Genomic DNA, 23,547 nt, shown 5'->3' on the forward strand with positions numbered 1-23,547 from the left:
AAACCTTATTTAGATAACTGTGAGATAACGGAAAACATATGTATGGATCTCTTCCCCGCCTCCTGGCTCAGCACTCCCAAAACTCTTGTCATGGCCTAAGTGGTGAGAACAGCAGGGGCACCTACTCTCCCAGTGTTTGTCTGAGCCTGTCCCCGACACAGGCCCCCTATGACCCTTGTGAAGTCCTCGGTGATGAGAGCGCTAGCAGCATCTGCTGATCTGATGAGATACTCTGTGTGGGCTCCTGGATGCCTCCTGGATGGCAGCTGGTCATCAGAAGGACCAAGCCATGATTAGAGGCTTGGAATTTTTTAGCTCCACCACCCATTCTCCAGAGAGGGGAGAGGGGCTGGAAATGACATTGATAATTGTTCATGTCTATGTGAGGAAGCCTCCATCAAATCCCAATAGGATACAGTAGGACTTGGGAGAGCTTCCAGGCTGGTGAACACATGGCACAGTGCTGACCCGTGAGGAGGCTTGGAAGCTCTGTGCCCCTTCCCACATGCCTTGTCCTATGCATCTCCTCTGTCTGGATGTTTATCTGTATCCTTTACCAAATTCTTTAATGAACTGGTGAACATAAGTGTTTCCCTGAGTTCTGTGAGCCTCTCTAGTGAACTGACTGGATCTGAGGAGTGGGCCGTTGAAACCTCTGATCCATGGCCTGGTCAGAAGCACAGATGATAGATAACCTGAGCTTGTGATCGGTGTCTTTGTGGTGGATCGGGGGCAGTCTTATGAGACTGAACCCTCAACTTGTGGGATCTGACATGAAACCCAGATAAATGGCGTTAGAATTAAGTTAAGTCGTAAGACAACCAGCTGGTATGTTAGAGAATTGCTTGGTGTGGTGAAAATCCTCCACACGTTTGGAGACTCACAGGGAAGAAAGACATAGTAGGGAAGAACTGGCTTGTTTCCTATTTTGGAGGGAAAAATCTGTGGGTTTGTTCCTTTACAATAACTTTTGTGGATATGTACTTTCATACAAAAGGACTTATTTTCTGATATTAAGGGGCCAGTGAGACATGATTAGGTTTTATTCTATGTAAAGTCATTTTCATGGTTGTCTTAACAACATGGAAATTATAGGTTTGGATTTATAGCATTTCTTTCTAAAATCATCATAACTGTGTTCACACAGACCCTTGGGAAATCACAAATATAAGGACCTTTAGGTAAGATGGGTATAAATAAACTTCATTAAATATTTTATTAAAAATGTAAGAATTTTATTAAATCACCAAAATATTATTCAGTTATAAAATATAAATAAGGAAATAATAAGGACTCTGGAAACAGGGGAATTTAAGGAAAAGAAACACTAGCATTAATCTGTATACTTTGGACTCTCCTTGAACTGAATCTTTCCTTATTTGTCACAAAATTACCACCAGTGCTTTTGCTCAGCTGGCCACCTTTTCCCATAGAGCAATTACAACTATGAGTTACATACAGGTGTTAGACAACCAGAGTATAACTGTTTTTTCCCATTTGTAGTGGAGGCAAGTGGAGGCTTAGATATCAGCGGCTAATGATTTACATTCAAATAAATGTCCTTAAAGCATCCTTCATCTTATTCTTAAAACTCTTTCTTTTTTTCCTCTTTCTTTCTCTGAGGTCAGAAGCATTTAGAGAAAATATTTGGAGAGTTTTCTTTTATTTATTAAAATTTGTCTTCTATTTAATAATATGATGATTTTTACCTTTGAATCAATCATTTATTTAGTGAATATTTTATCAAATATAAACAAAATACCTGATACTCTGCTTGTTGCTCAGGATACAACCGAGAGCCAGAGAGAGTATGTTCCTGAGCCTATAGTGATCAAACCCTAGTGAGGAATAGTGTTAACCGAGGCACGGAGATGATACTATTGAATGTACTGAGATAGCAGCCACAGATAATAGAGGAATTAAATGATTGATTTTTGGTGGAGAGGATGTGAAATGAGTGAAAAATTGAAACAAATGGGTAAGTTTTTATTGACAAAAATTTTCATTTTGACAAATACAAGTAACTTAGGCCTACATTACCCTGATAATGGTTTCCATTATTCCGCTTTGCAGATATAAAGTAATTGAGGGGGCAACTGTAACAGCTTGAGGGCCGTCATGATGGGGCTGCTGGCTTCCCTGAGTAGGTGAGGCTTGAGAGAGAGCAAGCGGGGGCCATAATGTCTTCTATGATCTAGCCTCGAAGTCACACACCATCGCTTCTCAAACAGACTGTTGGTTACACGACCCTATTTAATGTGAGCGAGGACTGCGTAAGGGGGTGGGTGCTCTGAGGTTCCACCTTGCAAGCTGGCTACCACATTCAGAACCATTTCATTTACTCTTTCTTTGAGATAGTTTCCATTCAAAATCTGTTTTACTTAAAATGAATGGTGACTACACTCAGCGTGTTTGCAAATGTGTGTAACAGATGCTATCTTGTATGGAGTTAGATAAGTTCTTCTAAACCCTAAGGCAAGACCCTCAGTTGTACTTATTTTATTTATTATGAGATCTAAATTATTAAAAGTCTGTCTCTGTTTTGGAAATTCCTAAGTTGTCTTTTGTCCCTAATGTTAGCATGTTTTCATGCAGTGAGTTTGAAGTTTAAAATGGTATTTTTTTTAATTTACAGATTGCTTTTTCCTAACCCTTTATTTTACATATGAAGTTACAAGATCCAGAGAGGTCGACTAACTAAAGTTGTGAAATTTGGAATAAAATTCAGGTATCATGACCTCTAATCCTTTTCCTTTCCTTTACAATTTGCTAGCAGCTGAATAGATTTCAATAATTTCATGCCAGTATAAGAAAGTATTCATAAATTTAGAATTAGAGGTTTGCAGGCTGTTTATAATGGAACACTTCACAATGCCAACAGGTATAACTCTTCCTGTATGATTACCTTGTTTTCATTATGCTGGCATTTCAGCTCAGCATTTCAAAGACCTAAAACAATGAAATAGGACTTCCCTCAGAGAGAAAACAGAAACACTAACACTGTATAGGGAAAATTGCAATTTTAGAAATGTATTGATTTCAAAGTTCTGACAACAAAATAAAATTTTAAGAATCTGTATGATGTTGTTTGACATGCCATACTGAACAAATGGTAAGACTATGGAATCATCAGACTTAAAACAGACACACATATGTTGTTCCTTCAGCCCTTCATGTCTACTTAGCAATGTAGGTTTGGAAATATCATTTATTCTTTTTCAAAAGGAAAGATTTTCCTCTTCCCAGACCAGCTTATTGGTGCTAGAAGCAGTATGCTTAAGGGTTGAATCACGTTAGGAGTTGTGAATCAACCATAAACTGAAAATTAATTTATGAGTGAACAAAAATAATGTGGATACAATAGTGGATCACCAGCTACTAGACTGAATTATCTGCTTGGTGTGTTAGCATATGATAGAACATTTTGTGATTCTTTAGCACTTCCTTTGTTCTTGACTTTTTATTCTTTACAGTAAGATTTAAAAACAAAAGAAAATGCCACAAAGCTAAATAAGATGAAATTACATACTGGAATACCTTAAGCTTTGCTTTTAACTGATTGTCTTATCAGAATAACTGCGCTGCAGTAGCGCATCTGTAAAACGACCATAATGGAAGGAAGAAAACAGAACTGCCTTTTAATTTCCAAAGTAAATGCTTTGTAAAGAGGGAGAGACTTCTGTTTGTAGTCAGAATTTAGTATTTACCATTTAGTATTTCATACCAAATATAATATTTCACAATACAGCTCCACCTTAAAATAAACATTCATCTTAGAGCAGTTTTAGATTTAGAAAAAAAAACTGAATAGTTAAAAGGATTGCTATCCACCCCACACCTAGTTTTCCTTATTATTAATATCTTAACATTAGTACAGTACATGTGTCACAATTATTAAACCAATAGCTATGTATTATTATTATTATTATTATTATTACTATTATTATTATTAGCCAAAGCCCACACTTTGTTCAGATTTCCTTACTTTAAATGTCCTTCTATTTCCGGATCTCAGCTAGGATATTACATTACAGTTAGTCACCTATCCACTGATGACACTCTTGGCCATGAAAGTTTCTGTGAGTTTTCTTGTTTTTGATGACCTTCAGAGTTGTGGTCAGCACTGGTTAGATATTTTGTAAAATGTGTCTCTACACGAGTATGTTTGGGTTTTTTCCTCATGGTTATATTGGATTATTTGTTTTGGAAGGAAGACCACAGGAGTAAAGAACAACACTTTTCAAAAGCACATGTATAACTGATTGATCAATGTTATTATAATATCCCATTCTATTCATTATGAGTTCAACCTCATGTTTTCATGACTTATCGCAAATCTAGACAGTCTCATTACTCAAGTGTGTGGGGTTAACTTGATTTTTACAAAGTACAGATGCCTACAGATGAGATCGATAAAGTCTATAGGCTTTTGTACGTAATAAAAAAGTCTGAATAAAATACCAGTTTTCTTCATAAATTTTGGAATTTGAAGCCCTGAAAATTATATTCAACTTGATGACAGTAATATAAATGTCATCTCCATTTATTATAAATCTATAAATACTTCATGTTATTTTTTCAACCAGAATAAATTTCCTAAGCTAGATTCTCTATGAATTAGTTTAGTGATCCCTTATGAATGGTATTTATTTCAAATTTTATGACTTCATCTATAAGATTTTTTCTCTCATAACTAGTAAAATTCAATTTTGATTAAGTTCTGAATATATTAACTATGTTGTCTATTAATTTTGCATAATTATTTCCTAACAGTGGAAATTCAGAGGACATGTATATTAAATATGGTATATGTATGTAAGTCAACTGCTGTGGAGGTGCTAACTAAATATATGAAATGTAAGCACGTTTATGAAGTGAAATAAAATTTTGAATTATACTTAACATTATATTTTAGCTATCATATAAATTAATAATATTTAAGATAGGAAATCAAGTTTAATTTTTTTTTTGTTTTGAATCTTTTATCCTCAGAGTAAGTATTGTTGTTAAGACTGAGAGAAACTGAAGAATTCTGTATAACGTCCCTCTATATATACAGTTGATACAGCAGTAATCACAATGGCTGAAACATTCCTTTTCAGAAAGCATCCAAAGCATTTAATTTTCCTTTGAAAAGAGAGGTTTTAAGAATGAGTGCGGAAGCTAGTAACTGTTGGCAGTACTAGTGGGTTGAAACACTTGACCTAGGGTTAAGTATAGTTTGGACAAAGATTCTCAAATTCAGCCCAAGATGTTGTTAAAACACAGATTTCTGTTTCCCATCACTAGAAATTGTGATTCAGTTGTCTGGCAAGGGACCTGAAAATTTGCATTTTTAACAAGTCCCAAGTGATGTTAGCGCTGCTCTTCTCCAGCCACTTCATACTTAAGAACCAGAGGCTAGTGCATGAGATATGCTGATTTAAAACAAATAGACTGCCAGTTATCTCTCCAGCAAAAATGAGTTCCTTTATGATCAGCAAAGGATTGTAATTCAGGGTCTGTAACCAAGGGAAGGCATTTGCAGGTCCCTAGCATAAAGACAGAATTCTCTTAGAAGAAAACAAGTTTAGAGGGCTACAGTAAACAGAGTCCATGGGTTTGCAATGTCTGAGTTGTGACTCTCTTGTTAGCTCATGCCAGGAAAGAAGAGAAGATCTTTCTTCTTCCTGTAAGTATTACAGGGACCAGAAGGAGAAGAAATCTCCTTTCTTCTTGCTTCAGATAGTTGGACTCTGCAGTCATAATATGGCTTGACAACTCCCAATTTTGGTCTCTTGACTCTATTTAATTGCAGTTTCTGTTTATTACTTTTTTACATTTCCCCCTTTAGGTCTTTTTTAGGCCCCAAATTCTATGTTGTTCTTTTCCTCCCATAAAATAGGGTCGGGGTTGTTATTTTTAAGTAAAACACACAGAGGTTCGGCCATAGAGAGAAATTTGGAATCTAATGTCTGCAATAGCCAACTAATCCTAGGAAATCTCATAGTCGGCACTTAGATTTAGTTTTTGGAAAACTTAGAACACCATGAAACATGTCTGGATCTAGGTGTAGTCCTTCTTCTGATATCAGATGCCCTAAATATCGAACCTAGGTTTGGGCAAACTGCAAGTATTTTTTGTTGTTGTTTTTGGCAACCTCGTGTCGCTTTAAAGGTTTCAGCTTATAGCTTTCAAGCTCTATCAAGTACATGCTGTCTTCCTGTGAAGAGGGTGGAGAACAAGCACAAAGAAGCAAATCACCCACGTACTGTAACGAAGTAGAGCCCTGGGAACTTTTTATCATCTAGATCAACTTTCAGGATTTGTGTGAAATAAGGACTCTCAGTAAAACCCTGAGGCATTACTGTCCAGGTGAATCACTTTTCTTCCCAAGTGAAGGCAAAAAGGTATTGGCTAACTTCCTCAACTGGAATACCAAAGAATGTACTGAGTAAATCCATGACAGTAAAGAATTTGCTTCCAGTATGAAACAGCAAAGTATGAGAATCAGGAACAAGAGGATGCAGAGGGATCACAGTGTTGTCTATTGGTTGCAAGTCCTGGACTCACCTCCACCCTCAGGCTTTAGGCTTTCTCACCATATAAATATATATATAGATACATAAATATATCTCACCATATAAAATATACAGGGACCAGTACAGGGGATAATAAGATCTTGAGCCTTGTAATCTTCTATTATGGCTTTGTGCTTTGAAGGGCTTCTCTACATAGAGGATATTGATTAAATGTGGGCACAAGTTTTGAGAGATCTCTTTGAATCTTGATGGGATGTGCTCTGTGAATTTTACCAATATCAGCCAGAGATTTTGTACACAAGGCTTGTAGTAGCTGTCAACAGAGACAAATGATCAGAATTTCCAGAATCAACTCTAGTACTGTCAGAGATGGACCAAGTAAAAGGTGTCAAAAGAGCATTTAGTTAACCTGGTTGGCTGTATGAGGACCACTGTAGAAATCTAGAATTATTTCCCCCTTTAGGAGAAAGAAACTCTGGCATGATACTTCTCTAAGTCTCTGCCCAATAAATGGATGGAGGCAGAGGAACTAAGGAGAAAAAGGGGAGTATCTCTCAAAGGCCTACACAAAAGGGAATATGTTCAGCGATGGGGACCCATGGAGGTCTATGAGGCATCCTATTTGCACTGTTTTGTACTCTGGGGCAGGGACTGGTTACAGCAGTGGGGTAGAGGACCAAGAGTGTGGCTCTGGTGTCAGTTAGGGCTGGAAGAGGCTTATCCTCAATCTGGAGAAATGTTTCTCTAAAATGATTCTCTAAAAAGATGGAAGATTGGGAAGATCCCCTGTGGTTCCTCGGAGCTCTATCACTGATAACTGGAAGGGCATAAGAAAGGCTGCTTTAAGGGTTGAGGGTGGCTGAAGACTTAAATTTGTCTAAAAGTCTCTTTCCATGTCCTGGCGCCTTGTGATAAAGGCAGAAACTAGGAAGGTTTTGGTTTCATTTAGAAGCCTTCAGTTGCGAGATCTGAAGATTAAGAATTTTGGTGGTCTTCTCTGGAGGTGACTCATCTAAAGTATGAGAGAGCTGATTTGCTGGATTAACTAAATCTGGAATGGACATAGTTTCTCATTCCATCCTGGTCCTTTTTTACTAAAAGGGAAAGGTCCTGGTTCAATCCATTAATTAAAATAGAATTAGAAGCTACCTAGGAGGTATCAACATCTGAAGAAAGACCAGAATTTTCTTTAAAAATAATCTGAAGTCAATTTGTTTACCCAAAAGGTAAAGACCCCAGTTCTTGTCATACCCGAAAGACAAGTTTGCAATCAGGAGATGGTGCGAGATTGTGCAGCAAAAGATTTCAAAGATTTATTTAAAAGAAAAGGAAAAAGTACACCCCCAAGAATGGGAGGTGGGCTGATCCAAGGGAGGAAAAAGTGGTGATTTTTGTCCCCCCTTTCTCTTAATACACTCGCCTAGAGGTAGTCTCTTGATTGATTAATGGCTCTTGTCCCTGGAATTCTTAGTCATGTTTGGGCCCTTGGCACATGTCCTTACCCATAATGTACACAGAAAAACCCGTGGAAGGGGGTGCCTAGCTGCAATATTAATTATAACACAGTAAACATTGGTCATGTCTGGTTAAGTCCTTTCTGCTACCGTGCAGTCGTGGCTGTTGGGTTTTAACCAGTTTTGGGGTTTCTTTTTTGGTCTGGTTTGTTTTGTTTTGTTTTGTTTTGTTTTGCTGGCACTTATTTAGACATTAAGTCCCTTTATGCTGGAGGGGGCATAATGCCACCTTCTGGACCGTCTTCCCTCCCCTCCACCTACCTAACTACCTAACAAATTGTAACAGTCATAAATCATTCATCAGATTATTGTGTTCAAGTCTGAATTTTGTTTCAATGCACAGGCTTTGGAATGGCCCTAAGAATTGACTGATGAAGATGCCTAGCAATTACCCGAGCCCAATCATGTAATAAATTAATAGGCTTGTTTCCCAGTTGTTATTCCAGAAACCTTTCAGGAATTTCCCCAATTAGCAATTTTCATCCAATGCTGGGCCTGGGTTTTACCAGCAAGCATATGACTGGCTGGTACAAATCAGAGGAAGGTTGGTAAGTTTGAAAGACTGTATTAATTCCTCAGCAAATTTTGTGAGGCTTTTTGGTTACTATGGGAAAATCTTTGTTGATGGCTCAGTTTAGCTTTAGTCCAGGGAATATAAGAATTAAGGGTTTAGCATTTGGATCCTTAGATGCTTTAAGGGATAGATTCTGATAATTTCTGAGGATAATGGAATGGGGAGAGGTTCAGAGAAAAAGGGAAGTTCAGGGAGAGAATTAGTGTGGGGGAACTGAGGGTACAGAGGAGACAGAGGTGGTATAGAAAGGAAGGAGGAAGTAGAGGCCTCCGCATGAAGAGCTGAGGGAGAAAGACAAGATGGTGCCTGAGGCAGAACTTGAGACAAAGGAGCCAAGGAAGAAGAACATGAGGTTCTGGAAGTCCATTTTATCTTTATTTAATCTTTTCTTTGCATCAGTTAATCTTAAAGTCATATTTTATAGAGACAGTTTTAGGCTTCTAATAACAGTTGGGAGCCAATGAAAATAGGCATTCCATTCCATTTTGGAAATTTTAGAGCTATGGTAAAGTAAGCTGGGGGATTTTAAAACTTCCCCATAATGACCTTTGATGCTCTAAATTGCCTTTGGTTAGGTTGGTCCATTTGGAAATGTACATGAGGAAGGACTGTGGTTTTCTAACATAAAATTGGCCAGGGTTTCTGTAGCGAGAAGGGAGTGCCCTTAAACTATTGAGATAACTGGGATGCCATTGCTCAGAGGCTTTTCTCTAGAGTAAGAAAATAATTTTCAAACAGACTAGATAGCTCAAATAGCCTACACAGCCAAATAACCTGCAGGTCTAATACCAGCCAGCTCGAAGGGAGTAATCTGATCCTGGAGAAGCCAAACCAGAATCTGCTCAGTACAGTCCCTGTAAAGCAGCCCCTATTCCAAAATGAATGGTCCAGAGGCTAGCCAGTTTTAGTTGAGACAGCCTGATTTTAAAATCACCCTGAAGTGTCAAAAGTGTATGTACACACCGAAAACAGCCTTGACCAGAAAGGACGAATTCTTAAAATAGATCTTGAATAAAACCTGGAGGGTTTTTTAAATTGAAAAGAGGGTAGAAGCTGGGATCCAGGAGAAAGATTTACCCTCAAACCCTGGGGTCAGCAAGAAAAGCAGTGAGCAACAATGGGCTTAATGGGTTCCTTACCTGTTTGCTCACCAGCCTCAGAGCTGTGAAGGGTCTTCTCTGGATCCCCATATCAGCCACCAAAATGTTGACCTAAAACAAAGAGATTGCCCATTGATTTTTCAGCAAAAATGGGTTTATTTGTAATCAGCAATTTGAGATCTGCAACCATGGTGAGCTACATGCACGTACTCAGCTAAAATGAGAGAACTCTTTTATAAAGGGGAAAGGAAATTGGGAGGGCTATGGTAAACAACGAGCCTATGAGTTTTTGTTGGCTGAGTTGTGACAGTCTCTCATTGGCTGAGATCTTGCCAGGAAAAAAGGAGGAATCTCTTTTTCCTGTTGAGATTAGCTATCATCATACAGCTTGAGAACTATCCCTTCTGGTCTCCTGACTCTATTTAATTGAGGTTTCCATTATTAATTTTTTTTTTTACAGGTATTATACTCTTTTACAAGAGAGGGTATCTTTTCCTTTTGGGGACGGTATTCTTGGGAAGAAATTTGGTAAATTAATTAAAGAACAAATTCCAGGGGAAAAAATGGAGTCAGTTCCTCCAAAATTTAAGTAGTCTGTCATATAAAAATCAGCTGTCTGTCCTCATATTCATATAATGTATTTAAAAATACCATACCCCAAAAGGCTTAATGGCCATATATCACTGTGTTTCTGGATGGACTTTGCAATCAGTCTCCAAAAATATTTCACTTAATGAAGCTCAATCAATATATATATATATATTTTTTTTAGGTTAGTGTTCTGAGCATAATAAAGATGGGATGTATTTATATGGACAGAAAAGTAGATTAAAAGAATATAGAAAATGAAAAAACCTAATAATTCTATGTTGTTAAAATCTTATTTTCCTACTAGTTTTGTGTTATTGAAGTGATATAAATTTATTTTTCTATCTTGTTTAAAAAGAAGATATCAATTATTTTTTCAGTGATGCTGATTATTCTATTAAAATTGGTTTCTGAAGTGGTTTTCATATAATTTAAACAATCAAAGGTACCATTTCTAGAAAATTAAATAACCGATAATGGTATATATAACATTTCAAAAAAGTTATAATCCATCACTAGCCTATTAGTTTAGTTCAAGCTATCATGTAAAAGAAATAAAAAAAAGGAAAATAAGTATTATTCTGTAATAGAAATATCCATATAATCTTTACATTTTACATACATTGAAATTACCTTTTGAATATCTGAATCACAGTAACATCCAAATAATATCTGTGCTTTGAGCTAATACTATTTTTATTATTCTAGCCTATTTTCCAATAGTAAAATATCCAATTTTAAATCATCACTAGTTCAGAAATAATATAATTAATACCAAATCTATATGCCTGTGTACTACACTGTCTCTCCCTGCAATCAACTCACAGCTCTCTTCACTAAAGTATTATGATTTCCACAAAGATACTTACATTTACAAGGCTATTTATAGTAAATCTTCCCTCACATCTTCCTTGTAATATTGCCCCAAGGCACGTTTCATCAAAAAAATGAGTTTACGGGAATAAATAAAATCACTTTGAAATTTAGTTTACATGTTTTCATACTGCAATTTCTTATTAAAAAAATAGCATACCTTTGGGTATTTAGTAATTCCCTGGTATGTTCATCATGTACTCATTTCAGTTAAGGAATAATTACAAAATAAATCAAGCTATGGTGAGACAACAATCAAAACGAATGCTAAAATGCAATTTTCTGAACTTAAGTCAATTCTCATTAGAGTTACACAACACTACAGATATGAAATTATATGTAGAAAATGTTTAGCAATATTTTAATGAAATTTCTATTCTAGAATAAGTTATATTATATGTTGGCATAACTGCAGATCAACTTTTGCATAAGCTATAAAGAGTATTTTTCATAAGTAAGTTATGTGTGTTGAATGGTTGGCCCTATCATAACTGTTTTTCCTTCAATACCACTGGATGATTTATTTTAAAAAATGATTATAAATTAAGTTTAAAGTTAATTCCAATTAATTCTGATTCCTAGGGATAGTGAAATTCCAGTATTTAAAAAATCTTAACACAAATCATAACCTATTTTCTTTTTTTTTCTTTTTTTTTGTTTTATTTATTTATTTATTTATTTATTTATTTACATTTTTATTGATTCATAATCATTTTACAGTGTTGTGTCAACCTATTTTCTAACATTAAACAATTCAATATTATTTAAAACTCTTTCTCAGGGTCACTTCTGAGGAAACATAAAAATTTTGGATCCATTTTGACAATTTTAAAAGTTTACTGCACTTTTTTTTTTTTTTTTTTGCTTTCACCTAATATCAGACATCAAAACCAGGTATAACTTATAGATCTCTTTTTGTCTGGCTTTTTTTCTCTGGTTGGAGAGGAATGAGGGGAATGAAATAGAAGAAGTGGAGGGTTTGAAGATGAGAATTTCTTCCACTGACGCCAAAGCAGGGATTTAAGGAGTAGATCAGAGGTGGAGAAAGAGGCATCAGTTTTGCTGCAATGGTCATGCAGAAATTATGCACCAAACATCCCATAAATTCCACTAATATAGTAACAAGGGTGTTGGATGGATCCTTTTAATCATCTCTGGATTTGCTATATCAGCAATTCTGATGCACCCCCAGACACCTCTGTGGCTTTCCTGAGTCTGCCCTTCAAGTGCTATTTAAACTGATTTATTCTACAGAATGTTATCGATGGAAAGGGATCCAAAAAGAGAGATTCCATTCACCTTAAAATTGGACCTGAGTGTCCCCCAATGGGGATAATCCCTTATGCACAGGAAATTTGAATAATCTAATAAAAATCATGTTTGTCATTTTTCAAGTGAAATTTCTTCCTAGCCTCTAATTGTTCATTAGATAATATGTCATTGAGGTCTTGTTTGCATTTGGATCTCCTGATTCTAGAATATCAGAACTTACTTTTGTAAAAATAAAATAGTAGAACTATTTAAGCTCTTGAGTAGAGGTTAGCTAATTTCCCTATGGATCTCCAATTTGAAGCATTTACATTTTCTATTAATGATAGTAACCATGCTGAAATCATGTATGCATTATGAAATCACTACAGATTCATGAACAGCAAACAACTAGGTCTTCAGTATGATCTGTTAATATTCAAATTTATTCATTTTATTAAGAAATTTCTCTAGTTACTAAAAACAATATGTCAGTCAAGGTCCTGGCAAGAAAAACAATTTAACTCCATTGATTCAAATTAAAAGATTTTAATACAAAGGCTACCTAGAAGCTAGGATTAAAGAACAAACCATGGATGATAGAGTACACGGAACCAGCAATGGGCAAGTTCTTACTCCCACAGCTGAAGGGGCTAGGGAAGAAAGCATCACCAACGTCAGTAAGAGCTGCACCTAGGTGGTAGGACGGAGGTGTCAGCCTGGAGTTGTGGTCCTCAGGAATGCAACTAAGATACTGCTCAGAGGCACTGAAGTAGGGAGTTGAAAAGAAACATTCTGATTGGTCTCTCCCATCCTCTGATTGCTGTCAGTACTTCCCACCTACCTGATCCAGCCAAAGCAGCAAGAAATAAGAGTCTGGGAGACTGTTGGAGGCTCTGCCCCCAGGAACACAGCAGAGGAGAGAAAACAGAGATGGGAGTGCAAACAAAACAAAACCAACAGTCACTGACAAGGTTAGGGCAAAACACAACCAACTCCCATAGAGGAGGAGGAGGAGGAAGAGGGGATGGGGGAAGGAGAAGGAAAAAGGAAAGACCTAAAGACAGAAGGAACAAATTAAAGGAAGCCCTTTTTGATACTGCTCATGCTTACCTATTTCTCCTTTTTAATATACTACTTCTCCATTTTGTGAGTAGGGAAGAATTAAATGTTCAAACAGATTTTCAGAAAGGTTTCAATTCTTCTTCTCATTTTTGGAGCTTTCTTTTTTACTTTTACCACTGAAAACCACCTTGACTGAGTAAACATTAAAAGCTTCATAAGCTTTTCTGTAGCATTTCTTAGATCTTGTTCTAATATTCACTGGCATCTAATCAAAGTTTGGGCAAGCTTTATTTCTTTGGAAATGATCTGCTATTATTTCTGGATAAATCTTAAGATTCTGTCTTTCCTTGAATTTAATAATTTAATCAAAATTAAATTTATCTTTTCAATTATTTCTACTTTTTTTGCACAATATTTCTTTTCAATTTCAAATTGTTTCTTTATTATAAATGTAGGATTTTTTCTAACAGATACTCAATATATTTTGGCTCTTTTTTTCTTCCTTCAAAAATAGTAATCATATGCACATTTCATCTTTGTTTTTTTCTTTATGTGTTTTCATCTCTAAATCATGCTTATGTTTCACCTTTTTTTTTTTGGTATTCTGTAGTTTATTCTAGGCACTTCATGATGGTGAGAGAGAGGCTGCCTAAAATAAGCTATTGCAACAGAGTAGAGGGCTTGAGTTTGTGAAAAGCTACATGCAAGCTGTCAGGACACAGGATGTATGGAAATATTCCCCTCACCCCCAAATCCAGCCAAAACAAAAAACAAGCAAACAAACACATAAGAAGAACCCATTAAAAGACCCAGTAAAGAAGGATGAGGCTTTAGTGTGTGTGGAAGTCAAGAGAGAACAAAGCCAAATGTGTCAAATAACCTGTATGTTGCTCTAACCTGTATGTTCTTTGTTACAGACTGGAATCCATCATATGTGAATGTTGTTTCTTAGGATCAGATAACCTGTAATCTAAAAAAAATTACCTTCAGCTAGCACACAGTATACAGCGATACCAAAGGAAGAAGAAACACCGCCTTTATTCCAAAACAGTCAAGGGGATACCCTGAAGTAATCACTCATCTGTAGCACAAATCAATGTTAGTTGATGTGAATGTGAGAAAAATCTGCTCTTTTAGCCAATATGAAAGCCCTGGTTTTGCTTTTGGAAGAATCTTATGCATTACAACTCATTGTCACTTCTGAGTGAATCACGAGGAATGATACCCTCCTGGCAGAGGCTGCATAGACATACCTATTTTGAGTTGGTGAAAATTGGGGTCTTACAAATTGCTTTAGGGATTGAACAATCACATGCTGCTGCAATCTGTACCTGAGGGTCCATACTGGCAAAAGAGCTCCCTCAAAACTTTCAAAGATAACCTATTAGCTTGAATCATGTATGTGTCTCTAAACATAGCCAGGATCTTACATCAACACAGTCTTTAAATCTGAAGCTTACACTATTTCATTTACTGGGCTCTGTGTTCAGCCTGTCTAGGTTAGCCTGTAGGTTAATGGCTACTGCCTTCATCACACCATTTCACTTATCCACTATAAACAATAGTTTTGTGGTTTCACTCTGCCATTTCATGTGGCTACACAACCTTAATGGATAGCACTAAGAAAAGTTGGGGATTCAATTATATATATTGTTAAAGCTGCCACTTCACAATTTCTACTTCTAACCAAATCAGTATGTACAGAAACATGTAGCTATTTCAACCTGGCAAGGCTCTGAGCGAGGGAATTCTCAGACAAGTTTTATTTCAGGCTGTAAGCATAGAGCACCTCTCTTCACAAAACTGATTTTACTCCTTGGTATCTCCCCTGGCAGTCAGGTTAATGCTGCTTTCAGTTCATTCATCTCTTCTAGGACTTTACAGACAGCTGCACAAAATTAACAAAGTCATACTAACAGTAAATTTGTGCTCAAGTTGTTACTGTTGTTTTGTTTTATACTATTTCATCTACATTATGGTGTCATTGAGTATGTGGTCTGCATCCCAATGAATACAGAAGGTGATCTTGAACAAGAATTTTTCCATCACATGACAGAGGGCTGAGTGATTTTCCAGCCTACAGTGAGCATGTACTTATCTGAACAGAGTAAAACAGTATCATTCATTTGTCTCACTCCTAGTACATTTTGAACATCTTTCTACAGTTTGGGAAATTTTCCACCTTATCAACCCAAAGTAAAAACTAGAACATATCTCCAGGCTTCTCTTCAGCTTGGGCACTATCAGGTGATGCCCTTGAGCGATATGAAGAAACAGGAACAGTGCAGAAGGAAGGTAGAAACAGAAGCATTCCAATTCCGGAGGCATCAGTGCTTGCAAGGTTGCATTCATGATGCAGAGTTGCTCTGTTGCTTGTGGCAGGAGCCGCTGTTGAAGACTATGTTCGTGGCAGGAATCATAGACACTGCTGGAGCTTCCTGGCTACTGCATTCACAGTGGCAGTGGCAAAGGAACTGACCTTGTGCCGGTTATGCAAAGTAGATTAAGGCATGATTCCTAGAAATCTAGCTTAAAGCATGTTTCTCTAGCCCTCCCAATATTCCAGAGAGATAATGCCCTTTTTTTTATTGCATTCCTTTTTTACTTTTTTGCCCTTCTCTGCCAGCCTCAGGGTTGCCTGAAATTAACAAGCATATATAGCTGACATATAGAAACTCATTGCATTCTAATAAAATAAATGCGTGGAAGCACCAAACATGACTAAATAAGAATATAAATGCCAAGTATGAATTTGTTAGATAATTAGAAGAAGTCTGCATGTGTTTGTATGTATGCATATTCATACATATATATTAAATAACATTCAATTTGTTTCATAAGATCCACACAGATACACATGTGTGCACACACAGACATTCCTCATAAAGGAGTAATTATAAGCATGAAATTCAATCCTCCTAGGCAAACTGATTACAGGGTTAGAGGTACTTTGTCTTCATTAAGATAGACCACCTTGTTCAAAATAAAGGTAAACTTTTGACTTAAGCAAAATTTTTTCTCATGCCTCCTTAAGCTTGCAAAATACTTTAGAGGAAATAAACTTTCTCTACGTTCTATATCTATGTCAAAGCAAAATATAACTAATGATGAAAAATACTGATTAAAGAAGTTTTAAAAAATTGATACACAAATTCTTGCTAAAATAGAAATGAAAACTTTATTTTAAATAGTTGAACCCTATTTATTAGTGCTTTTATTTTCTCATAAGGAAATAAAAATAGAGATACAGGCACACATGTATACATATATTATACTCTGTAGCATACGTATAACTATAAAGCCTTTTATATAAACATATGTATACAAAATAATCAAAATATAATTACTTCTTATATAAACACATTAATAACAATGTGTGTGTGTGTGTGTGTGTGTGAATCAGAAGGAAGGTGGAAGCTTCTGGCGGTCTTTCACATGATTATCATAAATTATATGTTACACTGCTTGTTTGTCTGAATTGTCAGAACTTACTATTTAGCCAACTGACAAGAAAGCTAAGGAAAAAAAGCATGTATCCATAGGTACTTCACAAGAACATGTGAAATTATTTCCTTTCTTAAAATGAATTAAATAAATATTACAAATAACTTTATTTTCAGTCATTAATACTACAGAAGAGATAGATATATCTTTTCATACCCTCCTTCCCTTAGTGTCACTATTGGCAGGGAATTGAATGGAATTGAATTAATAATAATAAATAAAATAATAATAAAAATAAATAATAATTTATTTAAAATTTAATAATAAAATAAAGGGATCATTAATAACATCTTAATAGATAGTTATCCTCTTATCCTCAAGAATATAAAAAGCTACACTGATCCCTGGATTGCTTGCCTTTGAATGCATTAACAATTCTGAAGTCCAGCATAATGTTAAATTTTATCATAATGATAAATCAGAATACAGGTTGAGGATTTTTGTGGGCCTTGCACTGCTCTTATATGTTTTTGATTAGTTTACCCAGAAATGTCAAATTCCACCTTGTTAATCATCTTTCCTACCCTCAAGATTCTCAAGGAAGATAAAAATCCTGGATAACACACATATGCACACAGAAATTTATAAACAGTACAGCAATGTCACACTGATGACTAGCCATTCTAGTGCCTGACACCAAAATATAGGACTCCTGCAGAATTGTTAAATCCATTCCGTTTCACCTCTTAACAACAACAACAATAACAAATCTACAAACTGGCTACTTCACAGAATCTGCCTGCTTTACTTTTTATCATTCTGATTGCACACTTGACTGTATTTATTATATGCATTCAATTCACTTGAATCATTCTGAGTAACTGGGTTAATGTAGGGGGAAAAAAATCTATACCGGGCCTTGTGCATTATTTTCAAATGTTTATACAACTGACTTGGACTTCAGAAAGTGCAAGCAAAGTTTCCAAACTATTCAGCAATTTTTACACAAAATTTAAAAATTATTATTTAAGTATTGATATTGTTTTGCCTTCTTAGTTTCTATTTCTATACTCATGAGTTAAAGAGAAGTTTACAGATCCCAGTGTATACACTATTCTTGCCAAAATATATTGTAAGTCCTTAGATATACTGGAAGAAGCCAAGTTCTGAAAGAAATTGGTGAGAAGTGAATTGGTTTCATAAGTAATTTAGAAGGACTTCTTACTTTCTTGTTGTGGCTTTGTTGTTGTGGTCACTTAGTGTGTGTTTAACCTAACTGCTTAGAGAGAGGAAGAGAAGGGAAGGCCAGAGAAAATGACAGAGTGGCTGAAGATATTTTAGTAAGTGTGTCATATACAATATTAAACATTTTATCTCTGCAGCAAAATGATCACTCACTCCTCAAAGCTTGGTAAAATCAGCCATACCAAAGACAATTTAAAAGTAATAATTGAAAAGCATAATATCTTATCACAATGATGTGCATACTTAAACATTATCCCCTCAATTGCCAGTAAGTGCGTAAAGGCTATGCTCTGGATTTTAACTGTCCTTTGTTGCCTGAAGTAGCAGGTCCTTGTGCATGGTAGTGGTTCAATAATTGTTTGTCAAGTGGAATTATACGTTGGACTTTATACATGAAAATTTGTGAGTTTTTAAGTCAGTTTTCTTAGCAGTCAGAAATATGTTTAAAAAAGTAAATAAATCAGGTGTTATAAAATTCACTGCCAAATAGGTTTAACATTATTTAAGTTTCCAAAGTGCAGTATCTCTTTTTCAGTCATGAAAAGGACACATCAACAAGTATTAAGTGGAGGGTGTATGTGTGAGGTAGCTGTGCATACCCACGTGCACCAAGCACACGTGTGACTGAGTGGGAAGCTGGTTTTAATCTGCCTGTAACCAATCCCTGCCTCGGCTTGTGCCCTGACCTATCCCTGTGCTTCGGTGGGGCGCTCTTGTCATCCTGATGTCCTGGCCACAAGGATGACACCACAGCCTAAGCTATGCTTATTAGATTCGCTTATCAAGAAATCTGAATTTTGGACAAAACATACAAAAGGGTGGAAAGGGAGCCAGGTCACCTGAAAAGTGACCAAAGACAAAAGCCTAATAGATTTCCCTAGTTCCTGCCCTATTCGGGACATTGTCTGATTGATTATTTTGGCTACAAAGCATTTTTCCTATATATCATGTATATACTACATTCTGAAAAGAACTCCTATGATTTGTTAAGAATGGTAAAATCTGAGGAACGGAATAATGAGTTTATCTTCATTTTTTTTCAAACTGTGTGTGTGTCATAGTTGTTACAATGAGCATGCATTACATATTTATCTCATTTCCAAAAAATAGCATGATAAGGATATCCAAATACAACAAAGACAAAGAATAAATTCATCTTCCTATCCCAGTATTTTATACCCGTTTGTTAAAACACAATCAAATTAGAATGTTCAAAAATTATCAGAGCATATAAAATTCTTTGAACATTCTAGAGAGATGGCTATTACAATTAATAAGCAGACACTGGTAGCAAAGGTAAATGTATGCTAATTTTTTTTTTTTTAATTGAAAAAAGCAAACCCAGAGGAGTACTGTCACAAAAATACAAGCAGTCCTTCTTGGTAGATACTACCTATTGATTCAAATGAAAAGATTTTGGTAAAAGTGGAATCACACTGTAGTTAAAGTCATTCTCTCTGTACTAAGGTGAACTTTAATTTAGGAATTACAAATACAAATTGAGAGCCAGAAAGTGAGAATCCTCATTTTTAGTTCTAGCTGTTACTGGCCATTTGATTTTAGAAAACTTTCTCAACGCCTCTGACTCTAAATTTCCTCACCTACAAAGTGTACACTTAGCATCCAGTTCAATGTTTCAAAATCTCTATAAATACTCATTAAAACATAATTGGCCATAATTATACATGTATAAGAAACAACCATAGAGTTTCCATCAAATTACTACTCAGAAGTCCTCACAATAATAGCTTGCAGGGTTGTTTTTTTAAAAAAATGTTCCTAATCAACTTTGAGGAGAAAATTGGAAGTCAGACAGCAAGATATTAAGGTTACTGATTGCATTTGTGCAGTATAATCTTTAGCACACTCAACACGAAGTTACTATGTTAAATAACGAAAAATATTTTATCATGCAAACTCCTTTCTTTAAATAGTTGAAAATATTTCATCATAAAAGTCCCTTGCTTTAAACCTTTCACTGTTGTCTTAATGCATAGAGATTAAGCTATAAACATATTGTTATGACACTATCTTTCCCTTTCTTCCCTTCTGAATTTTTCCCATCATTATCTCTTCTTTCCTGTCTATACTTCAGCTATACTGTCTTATAACTGTTCCTAATTTGTGCCAGACTAGCTTGTGTACTCAGTATTTGAATTTGGTGTTCTCTCTGTCTAGTGCTTTTCACCTATCATGTAAATATAATGTTGCATATCTTAAATCACCTTAAATGCTGTCTTGCCAAAAAGGTCTCCCCTAAACTTTTTCCCTTACCATCTGATTTATTTGCTGTCTCAGCACTTTATTCATTTACTTGAACACTTATTGAAAGGACCAATTATTGATTTCATTTGCTTTTCATTTTGAGATAATTTTAGCTCTAAAGAAGTGTCATGAAAATGATGCAAATAGTTTCTCTATATCTTTCACACAGTTTTTACTAATGTTAACAATTTATCTAACTATAGTATAATGATCACAACTAATAATTTGACTTGAGACTAGTAACTACAGACTATATTTGGATTTATGTATTTGTTGGATTTTATTGATTGGATTTTATATTTGTTCTATGAATGTCTTTTTTCCAGCATCAAATCCATTTTCCCACATTGCATTTAGTTAATTATCTATATGAAGTATAGATTACATGAATCAGAAAGAAAATCCTGGTTGCTTTCAAATTTTGGCAATAATGTATAAAGCTACTATAAACACCCATATGCAAGCCTTTGTGTGGATATATGTTTTCAACTCCTTTAGAGAAAAAGTAAGGGTACACACCTGCTGGATCATATGGTAAGAGAATGTTTAGAATTGTAAGAAACTACAACTGTCTTCCCCAGCTACTACCATTTTGCCGCCCCACCAGTAACGAGTGAGAATTTCTGTTGCTCCATGTCCTTGCCAGCATTTGGTGGTGTCAGTGGCTATTATGGCTATTCTAACAGGTGTGTCGTGGTATCCCGAATGTCTTTTAATTTGCATTACTCTAATGATATCTTTTCATATGCTTATTTGCCATCTGTGTATCTTCCTTGGTAAAAGGTCTTAGTTTGTGCTTCACGATTACTAATCTGGGTGGCATACAAACAACAGAAATTAATTTCTCACTCTTCTGGAGGCTGGCAGTCTGAGATCATGGTGCAAGTTCAGACTCTCTAAAGCAGAATGCAACTAAGAAGAAAGCAGATAGGACCAAAAAAAGTATTTCACTCACTTATTAGCTGAATCTGGGTATTTTATTAAATGGACAATTGAGGAAGGAGAGAATATGATCTGTAATTATGTGGGGAAAGAGTTATCTCGCATGATATATGTATAGTCTTGTGTGTAACTGGTTTCATCACAGCAAGCAGTGGGAATTCCAGCCTCATTCAAGTGTTATGATGGGCAGAGGCAGGAGGAAAGTGAACTATTTAAAGATAAAAGAGAATAATCATTAAAGTTTTAACCTAACAGAGAATGAGAATAAATTCACTTTAAACTAGCAAGATAATTAAAAAAGCTCAAAATCATCTAAGATAGACCAACAACAAATAATAGGAATGCATTTTGTTGTTTGACATATTCATATTAAATACTGTGGAAATTTAACGTAGCAGCAGCAGCTTTAAGGTGAAGCTGGGTCAGAAAAACTTCTGTGAAAACATATTAGGATTATTTATTAACAACTCTACCCATTTTATAATATTTCTATTTTTAACCCTCCATAAAGATTAAAACTGGTCTACTTGCATAACATTTGCATTTAGTTTTAATTAAAAACAGCTTCCTTGATCATCCTTTCAATACACAGATACACATATACAGTAATTGATTCTTTAGAAAAATTATAGAATTTAACTGGAGGTTAATTCCTTAGCTTAGACTAAGTAAATCTGAATTGAGATTTATCTTGTCTGTATTTTAATTCTTTTTAAAAAATCTCATGAATTTTATTGTTTTGATTAACTGGCTTACCAATGAGCATTTATATTATATTTCCCAGAGAACTAATAGAAATACTAACATTTAATTTTAAAATTTCTAAAAATGTGAAGCCACGAAATCTAAAAGAATAGACAAAGTGATGTGAAGTTTAACCCAGAGAAATGTGGTTAAGTCTACTCTGTGCATATATCCAGAGGCAGTTATCGCAGAGTAAATTATAAATTGAATTACATATGCAGAGTCTGAATTAGGGTCTGTCAGCCAAAATAAACACAACTAAAAGTCAAATAAGAAAATGGGATTTGTATATTCTCAAAATCTTTCCCAAGATATTCATTAACTATAGAGAAAAGACATTAATTCTAGAATGAACAGTCTTGACCGAAACCTTCTTAACTATTTTGTCAAAATCAACATCACCAGTAGTGAAGAGTGATAAAACATAACATGATGGACTAAGAGGCAAATATAATTTTTCTGGTGCCCTCGACAAATACATAACTTCAGTCCAATACTGTGAGAACTTTAGACAAACCTGATTTGAGGGATGTTTAGCAAAATACCTGTTAGTGGGGACTTGGAAGTGTTCATGATGAAGCAATGACATACTCAAGAACCATTATAGAGTGCAGAAGCCTACGGAGATTAAAAGGAGACAATTATAAGGTGGAATTTTGAATGGGATCTTGGAGGGGATAAAAGAGGAAAAAAATGGATGAAATTCCAATAAAGTCTTTAGTTTTCATACTGGTTCTGATAATTGTATACATTGTGAACATTATGTAAGATGTTAACTTGAGTGTAAACTGGGTAGGGGATAAACAGAAACTTTCTATACTATCACTATGATTTTTCTTGAAGTCTAAATATAGTTTAAACTTTAAAAAGGTATTTAGGGAGGGGAAACTATAAAAATGGAAAACAGATTAGATTTTGTCAGGAGTTGGTGTTAGTGGAGGGATCGATTACCAAATGGTAACAGGAGGAAATTCTTTTTGATTATGGAACTATCTTGATGTGGTGGTGGTTACATGACTCTGCGTTTGTTAAAATGCATAGAAATGTAAACCAAAAAGAGTGTATTCTATTGTATGTAATATTTAATAAACAAACACAAAAATGAAAACAATAAATAACCTGGGAAAACACTTGCAACAAATATTATAATATATTAATAATAAAAAATAGAAGAAATATTTATTAAAAATCTCAGTACACGAACAGCAATTCATTGCACAATTGCAAATAACAGCTAGAAGAATAATTGTGACAATTATTCAATATCTTAGCTATTAATTATATAGAATTAGAGTGAAATATCATGATAAAATAACTTATGTATAAATGATATTCTGTTATTTGAAGATTTGGTAAGTTGTTGTTGGTAACTCATAACATTAAACAAAACATTCAAATAGAAATTAATTTATGTCAATCTGTTA

At 35.2% G+C, this 23,547-nt stretch overlaps 1 long non-coding RNA gene across 3 annotated transcripts in view; it reads right to left on the bottom strand.

Moving 5' to 3' along the window:
• LOC140696901 (uncharacterized) overlaps positions 1 to 23,547 on the bottom strand; it is a 133,692-nt gene that overhangs the window by 13,457 nt on the left and 96,688 nt on the right. For 2 of the 3 annotated variants that reach the window (XR_012073549.1, XR_012073550.1), the window contains 2 exons: positions 22,669 to 22,741; positions 9,749 to 9,820 (listed from right to left, as the gene is read on the bottom strand). This is a non-coding gene — a long non-coding RNA (uncharacterized lncRNA). The remainder of the gene's footprint in view (positions 1 to 9,748; positions 9,821 to 22,668; positions 22,742 to 23,547) is intronic. The other variant, XR_012073551.1, reaches the window with a different exon arrangement.

The sequence above is a fragment of the Vicugna pacos genome, chromosome 6 (assembly GCF_048564905.1).
Source record: "Vicugna pacos chromosome 6, VicPac4, whole genome shotgun sequence".
In the NCBI taxonomy this organism is placed as follows: Eukaryota; Metazoa; Chordata; class Mammalia; order Artiodactyla; family Camelidae; genus Vicugna; species Vicugna pacos.